At 35.6% G+C, this 22839-nt stretch overlaps 1 long non-coding RNA gene across 1 annotated transcript in view; it reads left to right on the top strand.

Annotated features, from left to right (window-relative positions):
- LOC129657497 (uncharacterized) overlaps positions 1-16181 on the top strand; it is a 58689-nt gene extending 42508 nt beyond the window's left edge. Inside the window, exon 2 of the long non-coding RNA XR_008716773.1 lies at positions 15665-16181. This is a non-coding gene — a long non-coding RNA (uncharacterized LOC129657497). The remainder of the gene's footprint in view (positions 1-15664) is intronic.
- The last annotated feature ends 6658 nt before the right edge of the window (positions 16182-22839 follow it).

Raw genomic sequence — 22839 nt, 5'->3', positions numbered from 1 at the left:
AGTACTGGGAATTATGGATGTGAGTGACCAGCACTAGTTTTGTTTTGCTTTCTTTTGAAACTCAAGTTGTATAGGTTCATATATGGATACAAATGTACAGTGCTTCAATGCATCCATGCATTAGCAATTCATAGCAATGTGATCCTATAAATATCAGTTTATGGCATATTCTCATTAACTCATCAGATAATATGCAAAATAATATTTCTTATGTGCCTATGACCTGCTCATGGAACTCTAGGCCCTGGGGATATAGACATAAACAAAACTGACAGTCTCTGTTCTTATGGAATTTTAATATTAATGGAAGTCAGGACAGAAAATAGACCAATAGAAAACTCATATGTAATATTCTAGATCATAATAAGAGTGTGTGAACAAAAAACGAGCAGAGTAAATGGTATGGAAAGGCTTCTTTGATAAGAAGATAATTGAACAGAGATCTGAGAGGAAGATAAACATCCTTAAGGTTTCTTAGGGTAGAGCATTCTGAGAAGTACAAGTGTGAAAGCCCTAAAAGAAAAACCTGTTAGTCACAGAAGAGTAAGGCAATCTGGAGAACAAGTATGAAATCAAAGATCATTTTGAGATTGTAAGAGTTGTTAAAATGAAGTGAAGGTGTTTCTTTGTGGGAAACCAGAATATTATCAATTTGATGTAACCAAAACAAAAGTAGGTTCTAAGGCTAATACAGAGGATGAGATGGTTGGAAGGCATCCCTGACTCAATGGACATGAGTTTGAGCAAACTCTGGGAGTTGATGATGGACAGGGAAGCCAGGTGTGCTGCGGTCCACGGGGTCACAAAGAGTCAGACACAGCTGAGCAACTGAACTGAACTGAAGACTGATACAGGGGCAGATGATCCACTAATAATCTAAAATCAAAATGTTATTTTCCTCAAAAGAATCAAGATTTTCACTGATTTACTTTTTGAGATTATTTATTCCAGATTATAAGTAATGCCTATGTATCAAATATCACTTTATCTCCCCTTTGTTTTTAGCGCCCAATAATATCTTGTTAAAATATAATTATCAGCTAAAAATATATGTAACTTACAATTATTGAGTCATTTGGACTTGGATAACTTAATCAGGAATGTTTTAACTGTGCAAACAACAAAAATTGAAAAGGAGACAAATTATATTCATGTGTTAATACTAGAGAGCAAATTATCAGAGCCACCTATTTTAGTTTATTAATTTTTGTTTGTTTTGCTTGCTTTTTCCTTTAGTATAAGTAATAGACAACTGTAATAAAAAGACATGGGTAAATTTAGTAAATGTTCCCTGCTCTGCTTATAACTGAGATTGACTACTGCTTGTTTCCATAATGCAATAAAGTATCATAAGATCAATTTAATTAACTATCTCATGATTCTGTAAACCCTAGTACTTGTATAGTAGGCTGGTAACATGTGTCAAATTTGGTTTATATGTTTATTTTCATGTACAAAATAGGGATAAAATAGATTTTTCAGTTTTAAAAAATTTGCAAGATTTTCAACAATGTAGATCCCCTTACAAAGAACATCTGATGTTATAATCAACTTTTCTTGAAAATATATTCATGTCTGAGTCTAGATCTTAATATATATATATATATATATATGTATATATATATATGAGGAAAACAGGGAAGTGATGATACAGAAATTATATGCTTAATATGCTTATATTACTTACAGAAATAACAATAGCATGATAATAGTACAATAATCTACTTAGTTTATTGAATAAAAATTCTGTAGAATATTATGTAATAATAGAGTATATGGATAATTTAAGAATAGCCTTTAATATTTGCAAATAGTTTAATATCTGCAACTATACTCTAAAGAAATAAATTCACTGCTGTATATCAGATAATAAACAATATATAAACAATAAAAGGTACTTGGAGTTTTATACATTCCTCCTTCATCGAATGATGGAACATATAGATAGAAAATCTGCAAGCCCTGAAAAACATGATCAGATTGATTCTTTACTCAACAATAACAGAATACGTACTTTCTCATGTGCACATTAAACATTCAAATAGACTATTTTCTAGGCCATTATATAAGCCACAGCAAACTAAAAAATATATAAATACACAAAATAGGCTGCAATTTAAAATCCATAATAGGAAGTACCTAGAAAATCCAAACATGAAAATTAAATAAGACACTTCTGAATAATCCAAGAGTCAATAGGAAATCTTGAGGGAAATTACCAAATATTGAACTGAATGAAATAAAAATGCAGCATATCAAAATTTATGAAGTTCAGTGAAAGTGATTATATGGACATTAAAAGTATTGGATACTCAAGTCAGAATAGAACAATAGTCTTAAATAAGTAATTTAAATATCTTCTGTAAAAAACAAAGCAAATTAAATCCAAAGAAAGAGGTCATATTATATAAGAAAGAGGAGCAGAATCAATAAAACTGAAAACAAGAAAATAAAAGAGAATATCAATAAAAATATAAATAATTAAAAATAATTTGTACATCTCTAACAAGATGGATCAGAAACAAAAGAGAGTATATGTGTCAGTTTTAAAAATGAAATAATAATCACTATATAGTATATCGGAGAAGGCGATTGCACTTCACTCCAGTACTCTTGCCTGGAGAATCCCATGCAAGGAGGAGCCTGGTGGGCTACAGTCCATGGGGTCGCAAAGAGTCAGACACGACTGAGCGACTTCCCTTTCACTTTTCACCTTCATGCATTGGAGAAGGAAATGGCAACTCACTCCAGTGTTCTTGGCTGGAGAATTCCAGGGACAGAGGAGCCTGGTGGGCTGCTGTCTATGGGGTCACACAGAGTCGGACACGACTGAAGTGACTTAGCAGCAGCAGCAGCAGCATATAGTACATAGATATTAAAATAATAAGAGATTTCTACAAATAACTATGCCTATACATTTGACAACCTAGATTAAGTGGATCAATTTCTTTAGATTAAAAAAATACCAAAACTTACTAAAAAAGAAATAGATGTTTTTTTTACAGTATTTTTCATTTTTATTGCAGCATCCCTTTAAGAAAACAGAACAAGTATTGACCTATTTAATAAGAAAGTTAACTGATGGATATATAAAGGCCAAGAAGTTTAATTGGCATGACTAAAGATACTCAGTCCATATCAAATATAAAATTAGAACACAATTAAACATTTTTCCCAATGTTGTATTAATTCTGAAAGCTTTTAGCCTAAGAAGCATATTGAGAAGTTCAGGGAAAAATGGGGGATGGCACTAAGTGATTTTTATTGAATTACATTAAAAATGTATACTGTCATATTATCCAGGTTCTTTAGGGCTAAAATAAGGATTTCACTCTGGGGGTGTATTTCTTGAACTTTTAAGTTAGCAAAGTGTTTGTAAAAATGCTTACAGTTATTTTCATGCCACATTTCAGTGATTTGTAGCCGATGTGAGGTTACAAGAAATTTTTGGAAGAATCAATATAGTGAAAATGAGTATACTACCCAAAGCAATTTATAGATTCTGTGCAATTCCTATCAAGCTACCAACAGTATTCTTCACAGAGCTAGAACAAATAATTTCACAATTTGTATGGAAATACAAAAAACATCAAATAGCCAAAGCTATCTTGAGAAAGAAGAATGGGACTGGAGGAATCAACCTGCCTGACTTCAGGCTCTACTACAAAGCCACAGTCATCAAGACAGTATGGTACTGGCACAAAGACAGAAATATAGATCAATGGAACAAAATAGAAAGCCCAGAGATAAATCCATGCACATATGGATACCTTATTTTGACAAAGGAGGCAAGAATATACAATGGATTAAAGACAATCTCTTTAACAAGTGGTGCTGGGAAATCTGGTCAACCACTTGTAAAAGAATGAAACTAGAACACTTTCTAACACCATACACCAAAATAAACTCAAAATGGATTAAAGATCTAAACGAAAGACCAGAAACTATAAAACTCCTAGAGGAGAACATAGGCAAAACACTCTCCGACATACATCACAGCAGGATCCTCTATGACCCACCTCCCAGAATATTGGAAACAAAAGCAAAAATAAACAAATGGGCCCTAATTAAACTTAAAACCTTCTGCACAACAAAGGAAACTATTAGCAAGGTGAAAAGACAGCCTGCAGAATGGGAGAAAATAATAGCAAATGAAGCAACAGACAAACAACTAATCTCAAAAATATACAAGCAACTCCTACAGCTCAACTCCAGAAAAATAAATGACCCAATCAAAAAATGGGCCAAATAACTAAATAGACATTTCTCCAAAGAAGACATACAGATGGCTAACAAACACATGCAAAGATGCTCAACATCACTCATTATCAGAGAAATGCAAATCAAAACCACTATGAGGTACCATTTCACACCAGTCAGAATGGCTGCGATCCAAAAGTCTACAAGCAATAAATGCTGGAGAAGGTGTGGAGAAAAGGGAACCCTCTTCCACTGTTGGTGGGAATGCAAACTGGTACAGCCACTATGGAGAACCGTGTGGAGATGCCTTAAAAAACTGGAAATAGAACTGCCTTATGATCCAGCAATCCCACTGCTGGGCATACACACTGAGGAAACCAGAAGGGAAAGAGACACGTGTACCCCAATATTCATCGCAGCACTGTTTATAATATCCAGGACACGGAAGCAACCTAGATGTCCATCAGCAGATGAATGGATAAGAAAGCAGTGGTACATATACACAATGGAGTATTACTCAGCCATTAAAAAGAATATATTTGAATCAGTTCTAATGAGGTAGATGAAACTGGAGCCTATTATACTGAGTGAAGTAAGCCAGAAAGAAAAACACCAATACAGTATACTAACGCATATATACAGAATTTAGAAAGATGGTAACAATAACCCTGTGTATGAGACAGCAAAAGAGGCATTGATGTATAGAACAGTCTTATGGACTCTGTTGGAGAGGGAGAGGGCGTGAAGATTTGGGAGAATGGCATTGAAACATGTGTAATATCATGTATGAAACGAGTTGCCAGTCCAGGTTCGATGCAGGATACTGGATGCTTGGGGCTAGTGCACTGGGAAGACCCAGAGGGATGGTATGGGGAGGGAGGAGGAAGGAGGGTTCAGGATGGGGAACACATGTATACCTGTGGCAGATTCATTTTGATATTTGGCAAAACTAATACAATTTTGTAAAGTTTAAAAATAAAATTTAAAATAAAAAAAAAAAAGAAATACAAAGTAGAAGAGATTGTCTACAAGGTTTGCCACATCTTTAACTCCATCTGTGACAGTTACACCTTAACTTTTATTAAGTCAAATTTCTTGAAATAGATGATTTTAATAGACCATTATCAATTAAAAGTTTTAATATATAACTATAAACTTTTTAACAAAGAAATCCGACTTAGAAGTATTCACAGTGAATTCACATATCCTTTTGGGAAGAAATCAAATTCTGCCAGTCTCTTGCAAGAATAGATGATAGACAAGATGAAAACAATACCCACTTATTTAATGAATCCTGTGTTTCCCTAAGGGCTTCCCAGATGGCTCAGTGTAAAGAATCAGCCTACCAATTCAGGAGACACACGAGACACAGGTTCAATCCCTGGGTCAGGAAGATCCCTTGGAAAAGGAAATGGCAACTGACTCCAATATTCTTACCTGGGAAATCCCATGGACAGAGGAGCCTGGCAGGCTACAGTCCAAGGTATTGCAAAGAGTCAGACATACTTAGTGACTGAGTATGAGCACAATGTTTTTCAAATGCTAAAAGCAGATAAAATATATGACCAAAAATAGGGAGTTCCCCAGTGGCCCAGCATTTCAGACTCAGGCTTTCACTTCATGGACCTGAGTTTGATCCCTTGTTGAGGAATTAAGATCTCATAAGTCATATGGTGTGACCAAAAACAAACAAAAAAAAAGATATTGCATGAAATACAAACCAAATACCGATATACCTCAAGAGCATTGACACAAAATTCTCAAAAAATATTAACACTTTGAATCCAGCAAAATAAAATGCAGTATAAGCAAGTGGAGTTTACCCCAAGAATGCAAGCTGGTCCAAAATTCAAAAAACTATATAATTTATTACATAAATAAACTAAAAATTAGAAACCTTATTATCTCAAATATGCAGAAAATCACTTAAGAAGTCCAACATTCATTCATGGTAAAAACACTGAGCATTCTCAGAATGAAAGGAGACATTCTTAATTGATAAATGACATCTTTAAAACAAAAAATGAAAATCACTATATATACCTAATATCATGCTTAACAATGTAAACCTTAACTTTCTGCCTTTAAGTTCAAGAATGAAGCATGCTGTGTCCTTCTCACCACTCTTCATTCATACAGTTCTAGAAATCATGGCCAGTGCAATATGGCAATATAGTAAGAAATTGAAGTACAGAGCATTTATATTTGAAAGAAAGAAAGAAAAACATGTCTCTTATAACATGCTTAAACCCTTAATAGGGAAATAACCCAAACATATTTCAGCTTCTGAGTAGATATACAAACTGTGGTGCACATGTACATTGGAACACTACTCTGATAAAAATAAATTATTTTGTAAACATCCAACACTATATTTTTACTATGAGTAAAAGAATCTGCCCTTTGTGCGGGAGACATGGGTTCGATTCCTGGGTTGGGAAGATCTCCTGGAGGAGGGCATGGCAACCCAGTATTCTTGCCTGGAGAATCCCCATGTACAGAGGAGACTGGTGGGCTACAGTCCGTGGGGTCGCAAAGAGTTGGACACAACTGAGTGACTAAGCATGGCACGGCACATATATGTTTATATAACAGTATATTATATATACGTGTGTGTATAAATCAAATGTATAATACAAAATGAAAAAAGCCAGTTTCAAAATATATAACATGTGATTCCATTTATTTTAAATTCTCCAAAATAAAAAAATATAGTGTGGAGCACTAATCAGTGGTAGATAGCCAGTAGTTTAGATGTGTGTGGGTAGGGATCTATGTATGGGAACCATGAGGAATATTGATTATGGTGATTGTTACACTGAATTAAAACACACACATGGGCACACACACAGGGTAAAATAGCACTCACACTTATTAGAATGGTTAAAATCATATACAATGACAGAACCTAGTCCTGACAGGAACATGGAGCAATTAGATTTCCCATATATTGCTAGTGAAAATGCAACATGATAAAGCCATTATGGAAAACAAACAGCATATGTTCCAGAAATCCCTCCCTTGGACAATTAAAACAAGAGGAAGAAAAATTAATATTCATACTTAAAAATGCTTAATATTTATAATGATTATATATAAAAGCAAGGAGGGAAATAAAAAGTTATCATTAGGACACCAAACTGCAGATAAAGTCTTCCAATGGCTGCAAAAATAGGTGCGCAAATTGATTGAGGGGACATTTGCATACTCTCAAAGTATCTCCTCCAAGTATTGGTTAATTACAAAGAGAATAATAATTCTTTTGTGCTGGAGAAACTCTGAAAATACTACCTTAACTAAATAATCAAGTTTTGAATTACCAGCCTTAGATATAACAGCATCATGTAACATCTGATTATAATACAAATTAACTTTAGTATTCTTTCCTATTAGACGAACTTAAGTTGAGGACCATTCTGCAAAATAACTGACCACAGAGTCGGACATGACTGAGGGACTGAACTGAACTGATACTTCAAAAGTGTTAAGGTCATGAAAGATAAGAGAAGGATGAAAAAGACCAAATTGCAGTGTGATATTCTGAATTGCATCCCATCACAGAAAGAGGACATTAGCAGCAAAAAATGCTGCAGTCCAAACAGAATTTTTACTTTAATTAAAAGTATCGTACCAATGTTAACTTCTTGATTTTGATCATTGTGCTATAGTTAAGGAAAATGTTCATATTAGGGGAAAATAGTGAAAGCAAATGGACACTGTATATTATTTTTTTCAGCTTTTATGTTACTCTAAAATTGTTTCATATTCAAAAGTTAAAACATAATATTCATAGTAATTAATTATACTATTTTGAATACTAAAAAGAAGTATCTGCGAGAAAGAAACATTTCTTAACAAATACCTACAAATGTACAACAAATTGTACAATTAGAAATTTCCATTTAAAACTTCCAATGTAAACTTAATTCATCAAAGTATCATTAATGGTTGCTTGAACATAAATGGAAGTCATCACAGCTGAGATTACTTATTAATTACAAAAGGAAATCTTTGCCTGTAAAATGGAAGGACTTGATAGAGACCTACATTACCTAATCCAGCATCTTTAATGATGGGATAAAATAACATTATTTGATCTTTATGTGATGAAATGAAAGGTGTCTATGTAGTGTTTTGCCTTTGCAGTATTCTTAACAAAAATACTTAATTTTACTCTATTTACATAGAGACAGAGAAGTATTCTGCAAAACAACTGATCTGGGTTGTTCAAAATATTAAATGTGAAAGACAGTAAGAGTCTGGGGAACTATTCTCTAGGAGACTGACAAAACAACAGCATGCCATGAAAGATTTGTGATGGGATTCTAGATTTACACAAATAAAAACAACAACAAAAAGTTATAAAGAACAATATTAGGATAATTAGGAAGTATTGAATCTGGACTTATAGCATCATTATAATTAGGTCAGTTTTTTATTTAATGAGTATGATTGTGGCATTGATCTTATATACGGGTGTCTTTTAGTTTTTAGGAGAATATATGTTGCATTATTTAGGAGTAAGTGGAATAATATCTGCAAATTAATTTCAGATGGTTAGAAACAAACAATATGAAGAGCAGGGAGAGAAAGAGACTGCATAGGCTAATATTTGGTAAATCTAGCTGAAGTGCTTGCCGGTATTCATTTTGCTATTTTTTCAACTTTTCTATAGTTTTGAAATTTAAAATCTGGGAGGATTTTAAACTAGCCTGTTTGGAGCATCCTCAACTCTTAAACTTTTAACTGATTAATCAAAAGCTACATTAAGCAAAAATAATAACAATCCCAAAAAACAATAATTTCTTTACATAGCTTGTACTTGCAGAAATTGAGTCCACAAAGATGTTGTTTGCATTTTTATACATTTATATACCAAGGATCCTTTCCACATAACATCATCATTAAGATAATTTTCTGAAAAGCAACATTAACATGTGGAAGATTAAGTTGTAAAAAGACATGAGTGCTAGATCTTTTAAAATGAATCTGGAAATACATTGGGAAAAGTTTAATTATCTGTGAGATGAAACCTTTAGTAGTTGAAATAGAGAAGCCTTGTTTTCAGATTTTCATAATATAACAGAATGCAGTAAAAGAAGGTTATAAATTTTCTAAAACAAGCATTGTGAACAGAGGTTTTCAAAACTAAATATAATACATATTATATTACAAAATTACCTATATTTCATAATATATGCATAATATTTTACATATATAGATATATTTTAATTTCCATGTTTTTTTATTTACAAAGACAAGTGGAAACTTGTCAGTGTTTTCCTGAGATATTTTTCAACAAGAATGCAGCTGAGTGAGTAACATCAATGCAAAATAGAATAAAAATTTGCAACATTATTTGAACAGTTGGTAAATAGAAGTTAACTTAAATTCAAGTTAAAAGAGGATATAATGTTATATTTAATAATTTGTTTTCTTCTATTTCATAGTTTTTCTGTTTTCTTCTATTTTGTGCTTAACCCAAGTGAACAGTCAGTAAATAAAATTGCAGTTACCATGAATATATTTTGGACTTCCCAGGTGGTGCTAATGGTAAAAAGCCTGCCTGCAAATGCAGGAGATGTTTTAAGAGACTCGTGTTCGATCCCTACCCACTCCAGTATTCTTGTCTGGAGAATCCTATGGACAGAGGAGCCTGGCAGGCTATCGTCCATGGGTCACAAAGAGTCGGACATGACTGAAGCAACTTAGCACAGAGCACACATGAATATATTTTAATCTCTACCTTAGCAAGAAATGTTTTAAAAAGCAAACTTTTAGTAAAGATTTTCTCATCTCTTTACCTGAAATACATATTGTTTTCTACTTTATAGCCACAAATGTATATTTTCTTAGCTATCATTTCCTAATCATTGTTGCAAAGAAGAAAAAATTATTGGATATTTATATTTAATATATGATGTACTAATATTTTACAAATTTAAAACAGCTTACAGGTGTTAATTCTAAAACAATTATCTAAGTAATAATTTCAGTAATGGTAACTACATATTATATTTTTGTTTCTGTACTTATCTATAATTGGAAAATCAAAACATATTTTTGAGAGGGATTTTGGATAGCAAAGAAATATCTTATTAAAGTAAAGTATTTCAAAAATTGTACCTGGAGAAGCAAAAAGGCACTAAAATGGGTAATTATATGTTTCAGTTCAGTTCAGTCGCTCAGTCGTGTCCGACTCTTTGTGACCCCATGAATTGCAGCATGCCAGGCCTCCCTGTCCATCACCAACTCCCGGAGTTCACCCAGACTCATGTCCATCGAGTCGGTGATGCCATCCAGCCATCTCATCCTCTGTTGTCCCCTTCTCCTCCTGCCCCCAATCCCTTCCAGCATCAGAGTCTTTTTGAATGAGTCAGCTCTTCTCATGAGATGACCAAAGTACTGGAGTTTCAGCTTCAGCATCATTCCTTCCAAAGAAATCCCAGGGCTGATCTCCTTTAGGATGGACTGGTTGGATCTCCTTGCAGTCCAAGGGACTCTCAAGTCTTCTCCAACACCACAGTCCAAAAGCATCAACTCTTCGGCGTTCAGCTTTCTTCACAGTCCAACTCTCACATCCATACATGACCACAGGAAAAACCATAGCCTTGACTAGACGGACCTTTGTTGGCAAAGTAATGTCTCTGCTTTTGAATATGCTATCTAGGTTGGTCATAACTTTCCTTCCAAGGATATGCGTCTTTTAATTTCATGGCTGCAGTCACCATCTGCAGTGATTTTGGGCCTAAAAAAATAAAGTCTGACACTGTTTCCACTGTTTCCCCATCTATTTCCCATGAAGTGATGGGACCGGATGCCATGATCTTCGTTTTCTGAATGTTGAGCTTTAAGCCAACTTTTTCACTCTCCACTTTCACTTTCATCAAGAGGCATCTGAGTTCCTCTTCCTTTTTTGCCATAAGGGTGGTGTCATCTGCATATCTGAGGTTATTGATATTTCTCCTGGCAGTCTTGATTCCAGCTTGTGTTTCTTCTAGTCCAGCGTTTCTCATGATGTACTCTGCATAGAAGTTAAATAAGCAGGGTGACAATATACAGCCTTGAAGTACTCCTTTTCCTATTTGGAACCAGTCTGTTGTTCCATGTCCACTTCTAACTGTTGCTTCCTGACCTGCATATAGGCTTCTCAAGAGGCAGGTCTGATGGTCTGATACTCCCATCTCTTTCAGAATTTTCCACAGTTTTTTGTGATCCACACAGTCAAAGGCTTTGGCATAGTCAATAAAGCAGAAATAGATGTTTTTTGGAACTCTCTTGCTTTTTCCATGATCCAGCGGATGTTGGCAATTTGATTTCTGGTTCCTCTGCCTTTTCTAAAACCAGCTTGAACATCTGGAAGTTCACGGTTCACATATTGCTGAAGCCTGGCTTGGAGAATTTTGAGCATTACTTTACTAGCGTGTGAGATGAGTGCAATTGTGCGGTAGTTTGAGCATTCTTTGGCATTGCCTTTCTTTGGGATTGGAATGAAAACTGACCTTTTCCAGTTCTGTGGCCACTGCTGAGTTTTCCAAATTTGCTGGCATATTGAGTGTAGCACTTTCACAGCATCATCTTTCAGGATTTGAAATAGCTCAACTGGAATGCCATCACCTCCACTAGCTTTGTTTGTAGTGATGCTTTCTAAGGCCCACTTGACTTGACATTCCAGGATGTCTGGCTCTAGGTCAGTGATCACACCATCATGATTATCTGGATCGTGAAGATCTTTTTTGTACAGTTCTTCTGTGTATTCTTGCCATCTCTTCTTAATATCTTCTGCTTCTGTTAGGTCCATACCATTTCTGTCCTTTATCGAGCCCATCTTTGCATGAAATGTTCCCTTGGTGTCTCTAATTTTCTTGAAGATATCTCTAGTCTTTCCCATTCTGTTGTTTTACTCTATTTTTTTGCATTGATTGCTGAGGAAGTCTTTCTTATCCCTTCTTTCTATTCTTTGGAACTCGGCATTCACATGTTTATATCTTTCCTTTTCTCCTTTGCTTTTTGCTTCTCTTCTTTTCACAGCTATTTGTAAGGCTTCCTCAGATAGCCATTTTGCTTTTTTGCATATCTTTTCCATGGGGATGGTCTTGATCCCTGTCTCCTGTACAATGTCACGAACCTCATTCCATAGTTCATCAGGCACTCTCTCTATCAGATCTAGTCCCTTAAATCTATTTCTCACTTCCACTGTATAATCATAAGGGATTTGATTTAGGTCATACCTGAATGGTGTATTGGTTTTCCCTACTTTCTTAAATTTAAGTCTGAATTTGGCAATAAGGAGTTCATGATCTGAGCCACAGTCAACTCCTGGTCTTGTTTTTGTTGACTGTATACAGCTTCTCCATCTTTGGCTGCAAAGAATGTAATCAATCTGATTTTGGTGTTGACCATCTGGTGATGTCCATGTATAGAGTCTTCTCTTGTGTTGTTGGAAGAAGGTGTTATGACCAGTGCATTTTCTTGGCAAAACTCTATTAGTTTTGTGTCTTTAAGATTTGTCAATTTATAATACTGAGAAGCTAGATCATGTGCAATGAAGCCCTTTCTTTTTCCAGCTTCCATATTTCTAAAATTTATTTGTCTAAAAAAATTTTGAAGATAATTCATTAGATATATAAACTTTCTTTTTAAGGTCTAATGAATATTTTCAAGTTCTTTATCTTTATTAATCCATGCATCAAAATTCACATCTCTGTCTGTTGTTATGAATCACAAGTTTTTTATAGCAGGGTTTTATTAGAGCATCATTTATTATTGTGTTAATATTTCTTACTGTATAAAAACACAGCTTTGCATAGGGCAGACACACAAATATGTGTTCGTTGAAAGTAACAAACTTTGAAAAGTAATACTTAGACTTAATTACAATATTTATATGAAATATATTTTAAAGAACTCAAACAGAGAAATAAATTGTCAAACTGTAGTTAATCACAATCTCTGGAACCTCTTTTAAATATTTTTAGATATAATAATATTGGTTTGTAAGTGAGGCATGGAATTGATGTAAGAAAGGCATTACATATATGTATATTCATGGATATGTTTATGCACTTAAAATGGGATCAGAAGAGAAAAGCTTAACAAAACTAGTAAAAAGCAAATGGCTTAAGTGGTTAATTCAAGTACCACAGTGATTATAGATGACACAGACTTTTCTCAGGTTCCAAATATATTTTTCTGTTGGAGAAAGAAATATTGCCTGTATTCAGACACTTATGCACTAGAGAAATGAAAAATTACAAATGTCTTCTGATTCCTTGCTCATATCTTACTGGCTGTAATAAGATGAGGAAGTTGTTTTATCTTGGGTCTCACAATAGGAATTATGTTAAGATTTTGTTTCAATGCTGAGAAATTAGGATTATATACTGTATATGTGTGATGTGGTTAATTTAAATCACGTTATTGTTGTTCAGTTGCTAAGTCATGTCCGGCTCTTTTCAACCACATGGACTGCAGCTCGCCAGGCCTCCCTAAACATTCTGACAGAGATTTGAATCTGTTGACAGAAAAAAAGTAATAGAAAACTATTATTATTTAGTATTGCTGCTGCTGCTAAGTCGCCTCAGTCGTGTCCGACTCTGTGCGACCCTGGAGACGGCAGCCCACCAGGCTCCCCCGTCTCTGGGATTCTCCAGGCAAGAACACTGGAGTGGGTTGCCATTTCCTTCTCCAATGCATGAAAGTGAGAAGTGAAAGTGAAGTTGCTCAGTCGTGTCCGACTCTTCACGACCCCATGGACTGCAGCCCACCAGGCTCCTCTGTTAGTATTAGGATAGCTAAAAAGTTCAAATTTTACTTCAAGAAATGTGTAAAGTAAATAGCAACATAGGTGATTTGCAGAAAAAGCAAAAACCATGTAGACAGTAAGTTTATGAATTAACTTTGTAAAATTCAAAATTATAGAATACATCTTTTGCTGTCCAGTAGCACATTGTCTTAGTTTTACTGTTCAGTATTGCTATTGCTTTGGTTGTATTTCCTGAACTTCACATTTATTTTTAGTGAAAATTAGAAGTCGGCTCAGAGTCAGTTAACAGATACCAATTTTCAACCACAAGGAATGGATATTTTAGTGTTTTTGTAAATTAGAACATGATAAAGCATGGAAACTACATTTTAACTTTTCTGCCTCAGCATACAGGCACCATACCATGAAAATACACTCCAAAATTCTTTTCTAGTTCAGAAAAAATTCTTGTCAGACAAAGCAGCAATTCACTTTCAGATCAAAGGCTATATAAACAAAAATGGTAGGTTCATAAAACAAATAGTTAACAGATTTTTCAGTTGTTCTTCACTTTTTGTGGTAACAACTGTTGAGTGCTTATGTTGGACAATGTGGATACTAGGTAAAATAAGAAAGGTCTATTTGCCTGGAGAATCCCAGGGACGGGGGAGCCTGGTGGGCTGCCGTCTATGGGGTCGCACAGAGTTGGACACGACTGAAGCGACTCAGCAGCAGCAGCAGCATTGAAGGTTGTGATTGTAGGTTGCCATCAGTAAATATCTTTATTTTGTCTCTCACCATAGTTTGAAATTGTTACTCCCCCTTCTCAGTTTCTGTGTGACACCTAGAGTAGATATCTTAGCTTTATCATTTATCTTGGATATTGAATTTATCACTTCACTTGAGCAACTAAAAATACTCTCTGACCTAAACCAAAATTTTTCTTCACATCCAGTTTGAAGCTCCTCTATCCTTGTGGGTGAGAGTCAGTTGTGTCCGACTCTTTGTGACCCCATGGACCGTAGCCCACCAGCCTCCTTTGTCCATGGGATTGTCCCAGCAAGAATACTGGAGTGGTTACCATTTCCTCCTCCAGGGGCCCTTCCCAACCTGGGATTTGAACCCCTGTTTCTAAACTCATCTAAGGCCTAATTTTGTTATCTGCCATGAGAAAGGGAATCATTGTTGGGTTATTTTTCCTCTTCACTTTATTTCCACCTGTTATTTTAAGTTCTTTTTCTTCTTCCAAGATCAAATGGAACAAGAATTAGAAAAAGAAATACATGCTTTTTATTGACAAATGCTGCTGTAATTGAGCAGTGGGGCCCTTTTTGTGCAGGTATCAAAATGCAAGCTCTTCCTCCCTTGTACATTTGAGAGCATATTTCTTCCCACCCACCCTATACACATACTCTGATTTCTGAAGGTGACAGAGCATTTGACAGCTTCTATTCTTATGGCATACGTCATGTAGCACCCTTCTATTTGGATATGCCTGAGAACTTCAGGCAGCATCCTCAGTCTGGGTCCTTTCGAAAGAGCTCCACATCTGCTGACCTTGTAAGTTGTTATGTACTGCATCTTGTTTAACTCATGAATTAATTCTCATTGCTTTTTGTAAATTCCTGTAGATACTCATGATGTTTGAATATAAAGAGAACTTTATTTCTTCTCAAAAATGTATGTGTTTTATTTTATTTTTTATACTTAACTCACCAGGCTTCCCTGATGGCTCAGTGGTAAAAAATCCACCAGCAATGCAGGAGATAGTGGTTTGATCCCTGGGTCGGGAAGATCCCATAGAGAAGGAAATGCAACCCACTCCAGTTTTCTTGCCTGGGAAATCCCTGGACAGAGGAGTCTGGTGGGCTACAGTCCATGGAGTCACAAGAGAGTCAGACAGGACTTAGGGACTAAACAACTTGGTACACTGGCTACAACTTACATTGCAGTTCTGATAGACATGATGTGAATGACTAACTTGACTTGTTCCTAATAAGGGGAAAATATTCAGTCTGTCACCATTATGTACAATCATATCTGTAGATTTTTTCATAGATGTTTCACTGAATGTTCCTTTTCATCTCTAAATTGTGAGAGTGTTTGCAATGCATGAACTCTGGGTTTTGTCAAATGCTATTACTGCATCTACTGAGATGCTCTTGTGTGTGTTTCACCAATTGTTCTGTTAATATGGTGATTTTATTCACTAAATAAACTGAACATGTTCAAACTGTATTATCCTCTTTGTGTATTTCTGGATTCTCTTTGCAAAACATTTTAAAAGATTTTTCAAGTAGAGATATTTGTCTGTTTTTTTTTTCTTCTGGAAAAGTTTTGTCTGCTTTTTATAATAACGTTTTTTTGACTCCATAGAATGTTTCTTCCTCTTCTAAGTTCTCAAGGGCTCTGTATGGGTTTCATATTATTTCTCTTTTAGATGGTAAGTAGTAGATATCAATGAAAACATTTGTTTCTGGAGTTCCTTTTTAGGAAAGTTCTAATTACCAATTAAAATACCCTGAAAGAGCTGGAGCTATTAAAATTTTAGAAAATTTATATCTTTCCAGATTTTATTTAATCTCAGTATCAAATATATTGGTGTGAAGTTACTTATAACATTTCTTTATTAACTCATGGTCTCAAAATATGTCTTTTATTTCATTCCTAATATTAATAATATGTTTTCAGAATGCTTTTTTTTTTATTAGTGGAGTTTGAAGTCTATCAATTTTATTGATTTTTTCCAAATTACCAGCCTTTGACTTCCTTATTTTTCCTTTTCTGTTTATTCCTCATCATTGTCATTGAATCTTATTTGTACCTTTTAATTTTTTTAATTGGTGCAAAATTGCTTTACAATGTTATGTTGATTTCTGCTGTACAGCAGTACAAATCAGCCATAATTGTACATATAACCACTCCCTCCTGAGCCCCATCCTACCACTCTAAGTCATCGCAGAGCATCAGGCTTGTCTCCCTGTGTTATATAATAGCTTCTTACCAGCTATATCTTTTACCCATGATAGTGTATATATATCAAAGGTGCTTTCTCCTTTCCTTTCACACTCTCCTTTCCTTCCTCCACTGTGTCTACAAGTCCATCCTCTGCATCTGTGTCTCTAGTCCTTCCCTGCAAATAGGTTCATTAGTACCCACCCTTTTTCTAGATTGTATATATTTATGTGTTTGTATACAATATGTGTTTTTCTCTTTCTGACTTACTCTGTGTAACAGGCTCTAAGTTCATCCACCTCACTAGAACTGACTCAAATTCATTTTTTTTTTTTTTTGGCTGAGTAACATTCCATTGTATATATGTACCTCAACTTCTTTATCCCTTCACCTGTAGATGGACATCTAGGTTGCTTCCATGTCCTAGCTACTGTGAGTAGTGCTCCAGTGAACGTTGGGCTGCATGTGTCTTTTAGGATTGTGGCTTTCTCAGGGTATATGCCCAAGAATGAGACTGCTGGGTCAGATAGTAGATTTATTTCTAGTTTTTTAAAGGAATTTCCATACTATTCTCCATAATGGCTGTATCAGATTACATTCCCAGCAACAGTGTAAAATGGTTCCCTTTTCTCCATATCCTCTTCAACATTTATTGTTTGTATGTTTTTTGATGATGGCCATTGTGACCAGTGTGAGGTGATATCTCATTTCTCTAATAATTAGTGATGTTGATCATTTTTTTTTTCATGTGTTTATTGGCCATCTGTATGTCTTCTTCAAAGAAATGTCTGTTTAGGTCTTACACCCATTGTTTTGATTGGACTGTTTTTCTGATTTTGAGCTGTATGTGCTGCTTTAATTCAGGACCCACTTTGTAGGCTACCTCAGGTGTATCTTCCCTGCCCAGGTCAGAAGGGGCAAAAGTAGTGGTTTATTAGGGCTTATTTGCTTAGTTGGGGCTGGGGAGAGGGACGATTATGGAAGCCACATTTGGGAGATTTGGGGATTGGGAGATTGGGAGATTTGGGGATTGGGGATTGGGAGATTGGGAGATTTGCCTGCTGTGATCTAGGCCTGCAGGAAATTGCTGCAGTCTGAGGAGGGTCTTGTGCTCTCCTTGGGGAATTAGCTCTGGGTCCTGCGTCGCTCAGCAGAGCCAAACTGCATAGGCTCCTAGGAAGGTGTGGACAGTAACCGACACCCATTCACCGCTCGGTGGCAGCTGCTACCTCTGGTGTTGGGTTGGTCGTGGCAGCATGTTGTCCCCTGCCTCAGGCACTTGCCCTGGCTTTGGCAGTGGCCAGTCAGCTTGAGTTGCTCCCTCTGGGATCATAAACTGCAGTCGTGTCCGGTTGCACCTCTCACGCTCTGGCCTGCTTTGGTGGTGGCCAGGCAGGCTCGTCTACCTCTGGGTTGGGGAGTTCACAGATGCCTCTCATCCCACCTGCAGCATTCAGGAAGGTGGTTTCCTGCAATCTGTTACCTTGTGGCGTTAGAGGGTCCCTGTGGCAACTATCTTTTGCCTCTCCGAGAGGCCCAGGCTTTTCCCTGGACTTCCTCAGCTGTGTTATACTAGCCCCCTCTTCACAGCATTCAATCCTGGTCCTCACTCAGGGGTCTAAGCCCCTAAGCCTGAGCCTCCGCACCCATCTTCCATTCCATTTGCTGCAGCTGGGGTGCAAGCTGCTTCTTGACTGGGTAGTGCTGTTTGGCAACTGTCTCTGTGATGAATTCTCTCCATTTTGCTTTCTTATCACCTGTTTCTGCATTCCCTTCTGAGGTTCCAAAGCTGCTCCCTGTCTCTGCCCCTGAGGGGGTTTCCAAGAGTGTGGGGATGCTTTTCCTTCTTCATGCTCCCTCCTTGAGGTGCAGTTCCCCTTGCCAAAATCCTGTGTGTGTGTGTCTCTCTCTCTTTTTAGGCCCTGCCTCATACTAAGGAAATTGAGTTATCTTTTTGGAAGTTTGGGGTCTTCTACCTGCATTCAGAAGATGTTCTAGAGAAGTTGTTCCACATGCAAATATACTTTTGATGTATTTATGGGGAGAAAGGTGATCTCCTCATCTTACTCCTCAACCATCTTGAAAGTCCCCTCTCCTACTTGTATCTTTATTAAACCCTTCCTTTCATTTATTTTTTGTTTAATTTTTTTCCCTTTGCCTAACTTCGTAAGGCCAAAAGTTAGGTCAGGAGACTACAACCTATGGACTGGAGGCCAAATTTCGTTTACCACCTAGTTTTAAAGTACCTGAAAGCTTAGTGGTTTTTACATTTTTTAAGGTTTGAAAAAATAAAAATAATACTTTGTGGATGTGAACATTTCATGAAACTCAAGTTACACTTTTTATAAATAAAGGTTGCTCTTAGAGTACAGTCCTTTTCATCCATTTATGAATGTTTCACACTACAATGGCAGAGATGTTAGTAGCAATAATAAACTACACACTATTATTTCCCATCTGACTCTTTATAAAAGAAAAGCTGTAAACCCTTGTTTTAGATCATTGATTTTAAATTTTTGTTAGTTTGCTTTTGATATAAACATTTTAAGCTATAAATTTCCCCTTGAGAGCCATTTATCCCTGCATCACACATTTTTAAATGTTGTTTTCAATTTTACTTAATTCAAAATACTTTCTAGTTTTCCTTTTGCTTTGATGACAGTGTGTTTAGAAATATATATTTTTTATGTTTTCTTATAATTGTTTTGGGGTTTCCCAGATATCTTTGAATTATTTCTTTCTAGTTTATTTTCACTGTGGTTTAAGAACATGCTCTGTGTGATTTCAGTTCTTTTAAATTTGATGAACTTATTTTATGGCATATCATATGACCTGTTTTGTTAAATGTTTCATGTATACTTGAAAATTATGTGTATTCTGCTATTTGAGGTTGCAGTTTCAACCTGTAAGTGTCAGTTAGGTCCATTTGGTTGATATTATTATTTATTTTTTCTATTTGTTATAGATTATATTTTTGTTTGTATTATTGATGATTGGGAGGGGGGCCTGGAAAACTCCAGTCATAATTCTGGTTGTGTTTCTCCCTTCATTACTCTTAGAGTTTGTTTATTGTAGTTTGTCACTCTATTATTGAGTGTGTCCACATGAAGGACTCTTAGGCTTCCTTGATTAATTTATTTATTTTTCATTTCAAAATACCTTTTTCCCCCCTCTATTATTGCTGCTTATTATGTCATAATTTCCCCCTCTTTTTACTACAGCCTTTCCAGCTTCCTTACATTTAGTGTTTTCAGGGTTTGTATTTTCCCATTCTCTTGCATGCATGTGCACCAAGTCACTTCAGTTATGTCCGACTCTGTGTGACCCTATGGACTGTTGCCCGCCAGGCTCCTCTGTTCATGGGTATCCACAGGCAAGAATACTGGAATAGGTTGCCATGCCCTTCTCCAGGGATCTTCCCCACCCAGAGATCAAACCCTTGCTCTTAAGTCTCCTGCATTGGCAAGTGAATTATTTACCTCTAATGCCACCTGGAAAGCTCTTGCATTCTCTTAATTTAAATTCTATCTCTTTTTATATATTTAGAGTGTTTTCTTATATTCAGTCCTAAAATCTCTGTCTTTTATTTGCCAGTTAGTCAATTTACATTTGGTATATGTATCAGTATGTTTAGATTTATAGCAATGTTGCAATTATTAAAAGTTGCATTTGTTTTTTATTCCTTTTTATCTTCTCTTCCTGTTTTTTTATCATGTTGAGTGTTTTAAAAAAAATGGATTCATTATTCACTAGTTAGGTATGTCTTCTGGTTAGGGTTAGGGGATGTGTTCACATCATATATATATGTGTGTGTGGGGGTGTGTGTGTATATAAAAAAAATATATATATATATTCACACACAGATGTGTATGCATATCTTATGACAATCTACCTTGAAATAATGCAACAAAATACAACCTTAATATATCATATGCATTATACATCCTTAAAAGAATGCTTCTATTCTCTATCATTCTTTATACTATTGTTCCTTATAATTTTCTTTTACACAACCATATACTTCACAACATATTATTTTAATTTGTACTTTAAAAACTCAGTTATCTTTTTAAAACTTTTAAATAATATTTTGTAATTACTCACATATTTATAATTTCTAGGTTTTTTTATTCCTTGGCTAAGATCCAAAATTCCCTGTGGTATAATTTTTAGACTGAAAAATTTAATATTTCTTTAGTTTTGGTAAGCTGATGATAAATTCACTTCCTTCTCCTTTTCTGGAAAGGTTTTTATTCCACTTTAATTTTTGAATGATATTTTGGCCAGATATGAAATTTTAGATTAATAGATTTTCCTCTTTATCTTAAATGTTTTCCATTTTCTCTGGCTTTCGATATGTACTATGAGAAGGCTCAGTCACTCTTATTTTGTTTCTCTGCACATAATGTATCTTGTTTTCCATGCTTCTAGTTTTCATAAATGTAGTTATAATATGTCTTGATGTTGTATGTGTGTACATTTCCTAACTCCAGTTTATTGAGCTTTTAGGATTGATAGGCTTAATTTTTTAAATTAAATTTGGATGTTATTCAGCCATTATTTTTTAAAATATTTTTCTGTAGTCTGCTTAATGCTAAGATGACCCTTGAACAGTACTGGGGTTCGGTGCACCAAGACCACTCCCTTAACACATAACTTCAGTTCAGTTCAGTCCCTCGGTCATGTCTGACTCTTTGCAACCCCATGCACTGCAGATGAGTCAGCTCTTCAAATGAGTCAGCTCTTTGCATCAGGTGACCAAAGTATTGGAGTTTCATCTTCAACACAGTCCTTCCAATAAATATCCAGGACTGATCTCCTTTAGGATGGACTGATTGGATCTCCTTGCAATCTGAGGGACTCTCAAGAGTCTTCTCCAACACCACAGTTCAAAAGCATCAATTCTTCGGCACTCAGCTTTCTTTATATTCCAACTCTCACATCCATACATGACTACTGGAAAAACCATAGCCTTGATTAGATGGACCTTTGTTGGCAAAGTAATGTCTCTGCTTTCTAATATGCTGTCTAGGTTGGTCATAACTTTCCTTCCAAGGAGTAAATATCTTTTAATTTCATGGCTGCAATCACCATCTGCAGTGATTTTGGAGCCCCCAAAAATAAAGTCTGACACTATTTCCACTGTTTCCCATCTATTTGCTATGAAGTGATGGGGCCAGATGCCATGATCTTTGTTTTCTGAATGTTGAGCTTTAAGCCAACTTTTTCACTCTCCTCTTTCACTTTCATCAAGAGGCTCTTTAGTTCCTCTTCACTTTCTGCCATAAGGGTGCTGTCATCTGCATATCTGAGGTTATTGATACTTTTCCTGGCAGTCTTGATTCCAGCTTGTGCTTCCTCTAGCCCAGCGTTTCTCATGATGTACTCTGCATATAAGGTAAATAAGCAGGGTGACAATATACAGCCTTGATGTACTCCTTTTCCTATTTGGAACCAGTCTGTTGTTCCATGTCCAGTTCTAACTGTTGCTTCCTGACCTGCATACAGATTTCTCAAGAGGCAGGTCAGGTGGTCTGGTATTCCCATCTCTTTCAGAATTTTCCACAGTTTATTATGATCCACACAGTCAAAGGCTTTGGCATAGTCAATAAAGCAGAAATAGATTTTTTCTGGAACTCTCTTGCTTTTTCCCTGATCCAGCAGATGTTGGCAATTTGATCTCTGGTTCTTCTGCCTTTTCTAAAACCAGCTTGAACATCTGGTATAACTTCTTAAAAACCTATCTCCTGAAAACCTAAATTGCCTACTGTTGGGTGGAAGCCTTATTGATAACATGAACAGACAATTAACATATTGTCTGTTACATGATCTGTATACTGTATTCTTAAAATAAAGTAAGCTAGAGAAATGTTATTAAGAAAATCATAAGGAAGATACATTTATAGTACTGTACTGTATTTATTGTTAGTGTAATTCTA

This window comes from Bubalus kerabau, chromosome 7 (assembly GCF_029407905.1).
Source record: "Bubalus kerabau isolate K-KA32 ecotype Philippines breed swamp buffalo chromosome 7, PCC_UOA_SB_1v2, whole genome shotgun sequence".
NCBI lineage: Eukaryota > Metazoa > Chordata > Mammalia > Artiodactyla > Bovidae > Bubalus > Bubalus kerabau.
Note: the sequence above shows the minus strand (reverse complement) of the source record. Positions and strands in the feature narration are given on the sequence as shown.